This window comes from Enoplosus armatus, chromosome 2 (assembly GCF_043641665.1).
Source record: "Enoplosus armatus isolate fEnoArm2 chromosome 2, fEnoArm2.hap1, whole genome shotgun sequence".
NCBI classification, from domain to species: Eukaryota; Metazoa; Chordata; class Actinopteri; order Centrarchiformes; family Enoplosidae; genus Enoplosus; species Enoplosus armatus.
In genome coordinates, this window is record NC_092181.1 from 858765 (window position 1) to 868583 (window position 9819).

Sequence of the window (9819 nt, forward strand, 5' to 3'; positions counted from 1 at the left end):
TCCATATAAAATGAATAACAGTAATATAAAATAATATATTAACATTCAGCAGAAAACTAAAATTGTATAATTAAATGAAGGTGTTGTGAGTATGTATTGTCCTCACGTCATTTTAATCATCTCAGTCTTTTTTACTTAAATTTTGTTTCATCTCATTTAGCCAGTAGAGTTGTTGCTTTTTATTGCACTGAGAGTATATAAACACTATTGCTACAGTTAGTATGCTATATTATCCTAATATTACTACAACACTTGGGATGCCGTTGACCTGGATGTGACAGCATAGAACATGAAAGACAAGGAATTATTATTCTTTTGTAATTTAAATATTTGACATGACTGAATCCTTAATGTCATTACCTGTTTTGTGTTTCAGAGTTTTAGTTGCATGTATGACATATATATGTATGTATAAATGACATAGATATCCACATAGGTGCCTTTTATCCATTCCCTTTCTCATCAGAAATATGTTGCATAGTAAACCAGACTTTTTAGCATAGTGTAGTTTTTAACAGCAACAGACCTGCAAAACATGTGCATGGATTAGATTATATGTACTATGTGTGATTCATCAGCCAGTCTTTAATGTTGTAATATATTATGGATTATTAAATATACTTTTTTGAATGTCTTGGTGTGAAATGTGGGATATATTTTGAATATATTGGAATGAAGGAAGAAGTCTCAATGTGTAAGGAATGGTGGGTTTTTGCCAAGTTATTTCTCATAAGTTAAATTATTGTCATTGTGTTCCCAAGAAATTCCTGTATATGTCACATCAGTGGACCTGGTAAATGAATTTTCATGCATGAATAAACTATTTTAAGAAAACATGCGAAATTCGTGGTATTCACTGAGCATGCGCAACGACTCCCTTTACGCAACCGCTCCTTAAATGACGACGGACATGTTACACCTCAGTATTGGCATTAAAACTCCTGCGGAGAAATCAAATGTGCTGCATTCCCGCGGCCGCTACATTGGTAAGTCGGTTGACTCAATGTTTGTACTACCGAGGCATCATGAAAAAGTTAGTTCACACCACAGGAGCTTATGGGTCATCTGAAGCACTGTGGGTGAAAATGCTAACTAACTTCACACGCCAGCGGTTGAGGTACTAGCTAGCCATCTGACAATAAATGTATACTATCACCAGTTTTCCCCTGTTCCGTTCTTCCAATTTTAGTTATTATAATATGTGTTTTTCTTAAAAGTGTGTAAATAAAGGTTAGCTCGTTGAACCACAGAAGCCGAAAAATAAACATGATTTCTCTTAACCTAGTTAATTAAAGCAAGACACTAACGGTAACGTTAACGTTAGCTAGCTTAACGTTAGAGAAAATAATGAGCTTTTCTATAAAGTTCAGTAATGTCAGTGTTCTTATCATGTTGTTACCATGAGTTATAATGGCACCAATACAACGTAATGTCCATTTTGATGATATAGTGATTTCTACCGTGAATATTTATTGTCAAGTTTAAATTCTCGTCGGTGAAAGTGTTAGCTGGCGTTAGCTAATGAAATACTGCCATCATGTGTCGCACCAAATCAACTGCTGGTAAAACGGCAGAAATGAAGACAGCACCGTTAACGTCACACTAAGGCAAAAATAAACACATGATTTTCGACGTGGCGTTAGCTTTCGGGTACCTTAGACCACTTGTTTGTGCGTGTCTTTTGTCAACATTTAACTTATAAGTTAACGCATCTGAAACCCATTAAAACAAGGCGGATCTGGCGTTGGAGTTGAAAACGGAACTGTTTTCCTGTGTCAGGTTTCTGTCAGGAACATTTAAAACGACGCACTGTTTTCATCACGTGTAAACGGTGTAAACCCCAAACGTAAGTACTTTTAATACTTCATGCTTCGTCCCTGTTGTCTTAGTATTAATTGGCCAAACAGTCCGGTCTATTGTCGAGGTTTCTGCTCGTACAGTTCTTCAAAAAATCAACAAACGCATAAAATAAACGGATGTATGTGACTCGCAAAGCATTGTGGGTGTTATGAAATCGAACTAAAACATTAAATCAGCAGCTTTCGTGGTAATTTAGACTAAAGTGGTATTATGATGTTTTTTTTTACGGTTACTTTGTTTACTGTTATTAACTGGTTGTGTTGGTCATACGTGACAGCAGAGAGGAACCCTTAGTGAGAATGATTGTCCTGCGAATGACTTCCTGTCCTCACGCTCTTCCAAACTAAGACTATACTTTCAGGGATCATTTCTATAGTTTCTTACTTGAGAAATGTGTTTCTAAAGTGTTTGGTCTCGCTAACCACGATGATGAGTCGTGATATTCCCTTCTGAGCGTGAAGCGGACACAGAGTAATGATTCAGTTCATATGCTCTCTGTCATTGATGACCGTTCTTTACTTCCTTGTGGAGTATTGAGGATGGGAATATGATCAGAGTGGTAGAGAATATTGTATAAAAGGAAAGTTACAATTGTGTTTAGTTCAATACTATTTCAATGAACCAGTTTATAAATTTGGTCCATGTAAAACTAAAGTACTAGAAGTGTTAGTGATGTTTTACACTGCTGACAGAGGGGAGATTAAGGTTGGGTGCTGAATCATAATATTGTTTTGTTGATTGAAAGTGTAATATTGAAGGTCTGTCAGTTACAAAATTACTGTGGAATAATGCAGCGTCTGCTGTACTGTCAAGTGTATATTTTAGTCTTCACCAGAACCAGCGTGTATGCCCTCCTAGCAGCCGAACATTGCTTAATGCAGCTTTTATTGTAGAAGATAGGTAGGCTGAAACAGAGGACAAATTGACGTCTGAACTTTTAGTCTTCTCAAAAACAACTTGTCTGATGATGATTAACAAACAGATCAGTTCAAACAAATTAGGAAAAAGATCAAACTTTAGGGTCATTAATGTGAATTGGGACTTTAATACAGCCTGTCTTACTTCTTCCAGTTAGTGAGAGAAATTAGTCTTTTGTCTTGCCACTATGAACTTTGACTAAATGTAGTCATTGTAACTTTTTATAACTTTTGTTTTCTTACTTTGTTACTTAAGACATTTTATACAAGCATTTACTTTATCTCAGTAATGAGTGAATCTCCTGTCCATGTGCTCTCTGTATCTCAGCTGTGCCGTCAGAGTCATGCCGTGATTGGCTGTGCTATTCTGTGTCATTTACAATAACACACATGACTGGAGGAGACACAGCAACAGGAGGAGCTTGGGAGAGGAACCCTGAGTGATGGTGAGTTTACAGTTAATCACATGCTGTTTTCACCCTCAGCTAAATTTAAGACTATACTTTCAGGGATCATTTCTATAGTTTCTTACTTGAGAAATGTGTTTCTAAAGTGTTTGGTCTCGCTAACTACGATGATGAGTCATGATATTCCCTTCTGAGCGTAAAGCGGACACAGAGTAATGATTCAGTTCATATGCTCTTTGTCATTGATGACCGTTCTTTGCTTCCTTGTGGAGTATTGAGGAGGGGAATATGATCAGAGTGGTAGTCAAATCTGTGATAAGACAATATATTATAACGCAGCCAAAAACACATCTGTGACTGGTCACTACTTCGACATGTCAAACCAGGTTTCCACAGCTTAAACATTTTAGAACGTAGTTCTGATGTATACTTTGCTGTTAAGGGGTGGCTTAGTTTTGGCACTTAGTAAAAATCAAATAAATTATTTGTAACAATAATTTGTCACTTACGTGACAATGCCAGTTATTCTTTCAGTCCAGCTTCTGGGAAGCTCTCTGACATTTTATATACTAAGCAATTCATTTTTAAAATAACTGACAGATTCCTATTTTGAAAATATGAGAAAGGGAATATGGTCACAGTGATTTCAAAGACTATTGTAAAAAAAATATGTACTATGGTAAATATCTAATAATATCATTTGTTTATTTTTAGACACAAATTAAAAACATAATAGTGTAAAAAGGCCTGTCAGTTACAAAATTGTTGTGGGTGGAATATTGTTGCACTGTCAAGTGTACATTTTAGTCTTCACCAGAACTTTGACTAAATGTAGTCACTGTAACTTTTCTTGCTTTGTTACTTAATTAAGACACTTTATACAAGTGATTTCTTGATCTCAGTGCTGCCATTCTCTCCTGTCCATGTGCTCTCTGTATCTCAGCTGTGCTGTCAGAGTCATGCAGTGATTGGCTGTGCTATTCTGTGTCATTTACATTAACACACATGACTGGAGGAGACACAGCAACAGGAGGAGCTTAGGAGAGGAACCCTGAGTGATGGTGAGTTTACAGTGAATCACATCCTGTTTTCACCCTCAGCTAAATTTAAGACTATACTTTCAGGGATCATTTCTATAGTTTCCTACTTGAGAAATGTGTTTCTAAAGTGTTTGGTCTCGCTAACCATGATGATGAGTCATGATATTCCTTTTTGAGCGTGAAGCGGACAGAGAGTAATGATTCAGTTCATATGCTCTCTGTCATTGATGACCGTTCTTTACTTCCTTGTGGAGCATTGAGGAGGGGAATATGATCAGAGTGGTAGTCTAGTGAAAGACAATTAAATAGAGGTTGAAAGACAGCCATTAGGTCCAACACATGGATGGACTAGCCTAACACAGGACCACTACCTAACAGTAACTATCTCAATATGGCTCACTTGAAATGTGGTGGATTAATGAAATAATCCTATGAAAGGATTGTGTTGCTTTTCTTATGAAATGTAATTAATTACATTACAGACTGTTGGAGAAAGTGGACACTGATGAAGGAAGGCAGAGGAGTTTGTGCAGCTAATGCGTGTGCTGGACACCTCCATGTTAATGATTGGTTAATGCGGGTCAGCTATCGGTCAAAAAAAAAAAAAAAGTTAGCATCCCTAAATTGGACTGATAAGCAGAACCGATAATGGCATTGGTATCAATAAAGTCTCATCAGTTCCCATCCCTTTCAGTGACTGGAATTCAATTGTACATATTAGTCTTCTTAAAAAGCAAGATTTTCTCACCTGAGTCAGCTGAAGCAGGTAATTATTAGTTACTGTGCCTTTGAACCCTGAGTGAGAATCGCTTTGCAATAAATGAGGTGCTGTTTTCACCCTCTTCCAAACTAAGACTATACTTTCAGGGATCATTTCTGTAGTTTCTTACTTGAGAAATGTGATTCTAAAGAGTTTGCTCTTGCTCACCACGATGATGAGTCATGATATTTTCTTCTGAGCGTGAAGTGGACAGAGAGTAATGATTCAGTTCATGTACTCTGTCATTGATGACCGTTCTTTACTTCTTTGTGGAGTATTGAGGAGGGGAATATGATCAGAGTGGTAATAGTACAGATGTGAAAAGTGGAATCTAACAATGTTAAAGCTTAATATTTTTGTGTGGCCTTTATTGGAGGAAATAATAAGGCTTAAACACAATTAGTACAGTAAGACAAACTGTCTGAAAATCACGTTGACACACATTGAAGTGTGCTTTTTAGTGTTCTCAAAAACAAGATACATGTTCTCATGAGTCATTCATTTTGTTATTTATAGGGTCACCTCTGGAGGAGTTGATGTCTGGTTATGATTTGGAAAAATTGATCAGTTGAAGGAAATTAAACAAAAGTCCAATTTACAGTATCATGAATGTTTATTGGGACTTTAACACGGCTTCTTCTTCCAATCAGTGAGAGAAATGTATCTTTTGTCTCGCCAGTATTTGAACCATCAACTTTTCTTACTTTAATACAAGCTTTTTCTTTATCATCACTCAGTGCTGCTTTCCTCTACTGTCTGTGTGCTGACAGGGTCATGCAGTGATGTGCAACTGGAGGAGGCAGTCTGCTGATAGCAGAGAGGAACCCTGAGTGAGAATTATTGTCCCGTGATTGAGATGCTGCTCTCAAACTCTCACCAACCAAGACTATACTTTCAGGGATCATTTCTGTAGTTTCTTACTTGAGAAATGTGTTTCTAAAGTGTTTGGTCTCGCTAACCACGATGATGAGTCATGATATTCCCTTTTGAGCGTGAAGCAGACAGAGAGTAAAGATTCAGTTCATATGCTTTCTGTCATTGATGAATGTTTTTTGCTTCCTTGTAGAGCATTGAGGAGGGGAGTATGATCAGAGTGGCATTAGCAGATATGTGAAAAAATAGTATTAAGTGAATAATAAATCTAATAAAAAAATGTTAGGGGAAGGTTATTATAAAATGCAACTTAACTTAAAAGATTACCATATTAAGGAAATAAACTCAATCACTGATAATGTAAGAAAATGATAGTGTCTGTTTGAGGATTAGCCAAGGTTTAGCACTGAAGCAATAAGTCAGTTGAATGGTCTGTCAGTTGACAGGAAAACAAATGACAACTATTTTGATTATCAGTCAATCATTCACAAGTCATTCTTTGTTTCCAGCCCCTGAAATAAGTAGATTTTTGATAATGAAAGTAGCTGTTGAATGCAGCCCTGCTAAAGTTACTTGGGGGATTTTCAAAGCGTTTGATCTCTCTAACCACATTGACGAATTGTGTTCCTGTCTGAGTGTGAGGCAGACAGTGAATAATGATTTAGTCCATGTCTTCTGTCATTGATGATCATTATTTGAGTGTATTTTGAGACTAATACACAGCCTGTAATCTTTTAACAATATCATCTTACTTTTATACAGTTTTTTTTCTTTATCTAAGTGCTGCCGTTGTCTCCTGCGCTGTCAGAGTGATGCAGTGATTGGCTCTGCTGTGCTGTGATCTTTACAGAAACACACGACTGGACGAGACACAGCAACAGGAGGAGCTTGTTAATGGCAGAGGAACCCCGAGTGAAAATTGTTCTCCGGGGAATGAGATGCTGTTCTCACACTCTCTTTAATTAAGACTATACTTTCAGGGATCATTTCTATAGTTTCTTACTTGAGAAATGTGTTTCTAAAGTGTTTGGTCTCGCTCACCACGATGATGAGTCATGATATTCTCTTCTGAGCGTGAAGTGGACAGAGAGTAATGATTCAGTTCATGTACTCTGTCATTGATGACCGTTCTTTACTTCTTTGTGGAGTATTGAGGAGGGGAATATGATCAGAGTGGTAATAGTACAGATATAAAAAGTGCAATCTAACAATGTTAAAGCTTCATATTTTTACTTTAAATAAAAATTTTCAAGGAACATTAAGAATTTAAGATACTTCACTAGACTGCTGAGATTTAGTGAGGAAACAACTTGATTAATTGATTAGTGAATTGATGGAAGTAATCAACAATTTTCAGTTAATAATTTAGGTCATTTACTAAGTAGATCAGTGGCCAAAAATTGCGTAATGTGGCCTTTATTGGAGGAAATAATAAGGCTGAAACACAGTTAGTACAGTAAGACAAACTGTCTGAAAATCACGTTGACACACATTGAAGTGTGCTTTTTAGTGTTCTCAAAAACAAGATACATGTTCTCATGAGTCATTCATTTTGTTATTTATAGGGTCACCTCTGGAGGAGTTGATGTCTGGTTACGATTTGGAAAAATTGATCAGTTGAAGGAAATTAAACAAAAGTCCAATTTACAGTATCATGAATGTTTATTGGGACTTTAACACGGCTTCTTCTTCCAATCAGTGAGAGAAATGTATCTTTTGTCTCGCCAGTATTTGAACCATCAACTTTTCTTACTTTAATACAAGCTTTTTCTTTATCATCACTCAGTGCTGCTTTCCTCTACTGTCTGTGTGCTGACAGGGTCATGCAGTGATGTGCAACTGGAGGAGGCAGTCTGCTGATAGCAGAGAGGAACCCTGAGTGAGAATTATTGTCCCGTGATTGAGATGCTGCTCTCAAACTCTCACCAACCAAGACTATACTTTCGGGGATCATTTCTATAGTTTCTTACTTGAGAAATGTGTTTCTAAAGTGTTTGGTCTCGCTAACCACGATGATGAGTCATGATATTCCCTTCTGAGCGTGAAGTGGACACAGAGTAATGATTCAGTTCATATGCTCTCTGTCATTGATGAATGTTCTTTGCTTCCTTGTGGAGTATTGAGGAGGGGAGTATGATCAGAGTGGTAGGGGGGATGTCCTGTGAAAATCTAATATGGTTTATGTTAATCTGAACTATGGTCTGAAGTGGAAGCACTCTGTTCAACCTAATCACAATCCTTTTCCAAATACTGACAATTTGGCTAGTCAGAGAGGGTTCAACCAACCACAGCCACGATAGACTTTCCTGTCAATGGTTTCACACTATTCAACTGATCTACAGATAGCGGTAAAATGCAGCAATGCACCAACAAAGGTAGGCAAGATAAATGATTCTGGATTTAAAAAATAAATACATTGACTTTACACGTTTTATCTGGAAGGAAATGCATTCAACATGTTTGCTGGAGCTTAAGGATACACTCAGTATGTTTTGGTGAGTAACACTGAATGTAAACATAACTTTTGTTTGTTCCTGGTTATTTTCATCTAGCTAATTTGGTTCTTTGAAAACAGTTTTCGGATTGATTTGTTGACCCTGGATGAAGGTATCATGAGTAATACTCTTATTCTTTTTTTAAAAAAGCTAAAAGAGAGTTGAAACCATGATCATTATTTAAATGGTTAACTGCGTGCTGATCATGTGATTGCAGGTAATGAGATAAGTGTGTTGGTAACCCTCCCATCGTCCACTGGGGCAATAGATTAATGGACACAAGTCTCATTTTATGTGTTTCTGATTTGTTACGGGGGTCATTTTGTTCAACATTGTGGTCCACCATTTTCCCCTGTTTCCACACTTTCATCAGTGTTGAAGATTAGGTATAGAGTACTGCAAGTATGTTGTGTTTTTGTAAGGCAAACCCAGAAGTTAGCATCGCCCTGGTTCTCTCGACAAAAAGCCAAAGGGATTTTTTCATGGGATTTTGGATTATTGCAGAAAATAAGCTCTGTGGCAAACAAAAGTTTATGATACTTACACATTTTGTTCAAGATAATCTTCACAAATGAACACAGCTTTTATGATTTTTGAAGCGTAAATGGAATCGCCAGAAGTAAAAAGCTAATGTTAGGCTATAAACGAACTACATCACTGTTGCATTACTTCAACATCAACACCACTAAGCTTCACTTTGAAGAGAATATGGATAGATATAGAGTATAAACACGAGGCTGTAAAGGCGGACTAGTGAGTAGATGACTTTCCATGTTCGGCATGACGACATTAATGTCCGTGACAACCGCTGTAGTCTCATTTAGCCAGGGTTTTAGGACTCATGGTTATGGTTAGACTATAACTGATGTTGGGTGCATGATTGGTGAGTGTTCCCAATGTACACGCAAGAGACTTATAAGTGATAATCCTAAACCTGCTATGAAAATGAAAGCTTCCTGAAATCTCTTAAAAAGCAGCTTTAATTGAGTGAACACATTTCAGCAAAGTGAGTCCTGCAGTTAATCATTTATTTTAAAGTTCTAGTGTTCAAATGTTTTAATGTCAAATTACAATCCATGTTTTTGCTTCATTGGTCTTTTAACAGTTTATTTCTTTTTGCTCACAGTATCTAAATAAACTAAATTTAGTCTTATTCTTTTTTGTTTACAAACTTTTAGTTATTGCTATATGTATAAGTAAATGTTACACTTAATTATGAATACATTAAAATATAATTGTGGTAATTATAAATAAATATAAATAAATAAATAAACCAAAGCTCAATGTAATATCCTACTAAACTTAGTTTGCAGTTATTCTCAGTACCATTAATATGCCAAACTAAATGTTGAATCTTTTCAACTGTATGGGGTGTCATTTGTACCGTACAACCTTAGATTTTGGAAATATCTGCACATATCCCAAATTATTATCTGTATGTCATACATGAATTCAACTTTTGCTGGA

The 9819-nt window shown here is 36.5% G+C and overlaps 7 non-coding genes across 7 annotated transcripts; all 7 read left to right on the forward strand.

Annotated features, from left to right (window-relative positions):
• Positions 1–2205: 2205 nt before the first annotated feature.
• On the forward strand, positions 2206–2421 carry LOC139281808 (small nucleolar RNA U3). Its single transcript, XR_011596939.1, has one exon. It is a non-coding gene; the product is annotated as a small nucleolar RNA U3 (small nucleolar RNA).
• Positions 2422–3270: 849 nt separating this feature from the next.
• On the forward strand, positions 3271–3486 carry LOC139281810 (small nucleolar RNA U3). The gene has a single exon (XR_011596940.1). It is a non-coding gene; the product is annotated as a small nucleolar RNA U3 (small nucleolar RNA).
• Positions 3487–4292: 806 nt separating this feature from the next.
• LOC139281814 (small nucleolar RNA U3) lies at positions 4293–4508 on the forward strand. The gene has a single exon (XR_011596944.1). It is a non-coding gene; the product is annotated as a small nucleolar RNA U3 (small nucleolar RNA).
• A 567-nt stretch (positions 4509–5075) lies between these two features.
• LOC139281813 (small nucleolar RNA U3) lies at positions 5076–5289 on the forward strand. The gene has a single exon (XR_011596943.1). It is a non-coding gene; the product is annotated as a small nucleolar RNA U3 (small nucleolar RNA).
• Positions 5290–5866: 577 nt separating this feature from the next.
• LOC139281815 (small nucleolar RNA U3) lies at positions 5867–6082 on the forward strand. Its single transcript, XR_011596945.1, has one exon. It is a non-coding gene; the product is annotated as a small nucleolar RNA U3 (small nucleolar RNA).
• A 739-nt stretch (positions 6083–6821) lies between these two features.
• On the forward strand, positions 6822–7035 carry LOC139281812 (small nucleolar RNA U3). Its single transcript, XR_011596942.1, has one exon. It is a non-coding gene; the product is annotated as a small nucleolar RNA U3 (small nucleolar RNA).
• Positions 7036–7788: 753 nt separating this feature from the next.
• On the forward strand, positions 7789–8004 carry LOC139281811 (small nucleolar RNA U3). The gene has a single exon (XR_011596941.1). It is a non-coding gene; the product is annotated as a small nucleolar RNA U3 (small nucleolar RNA).
• Positions 8005–9819: the final 1815 nt, after the last annotated feature.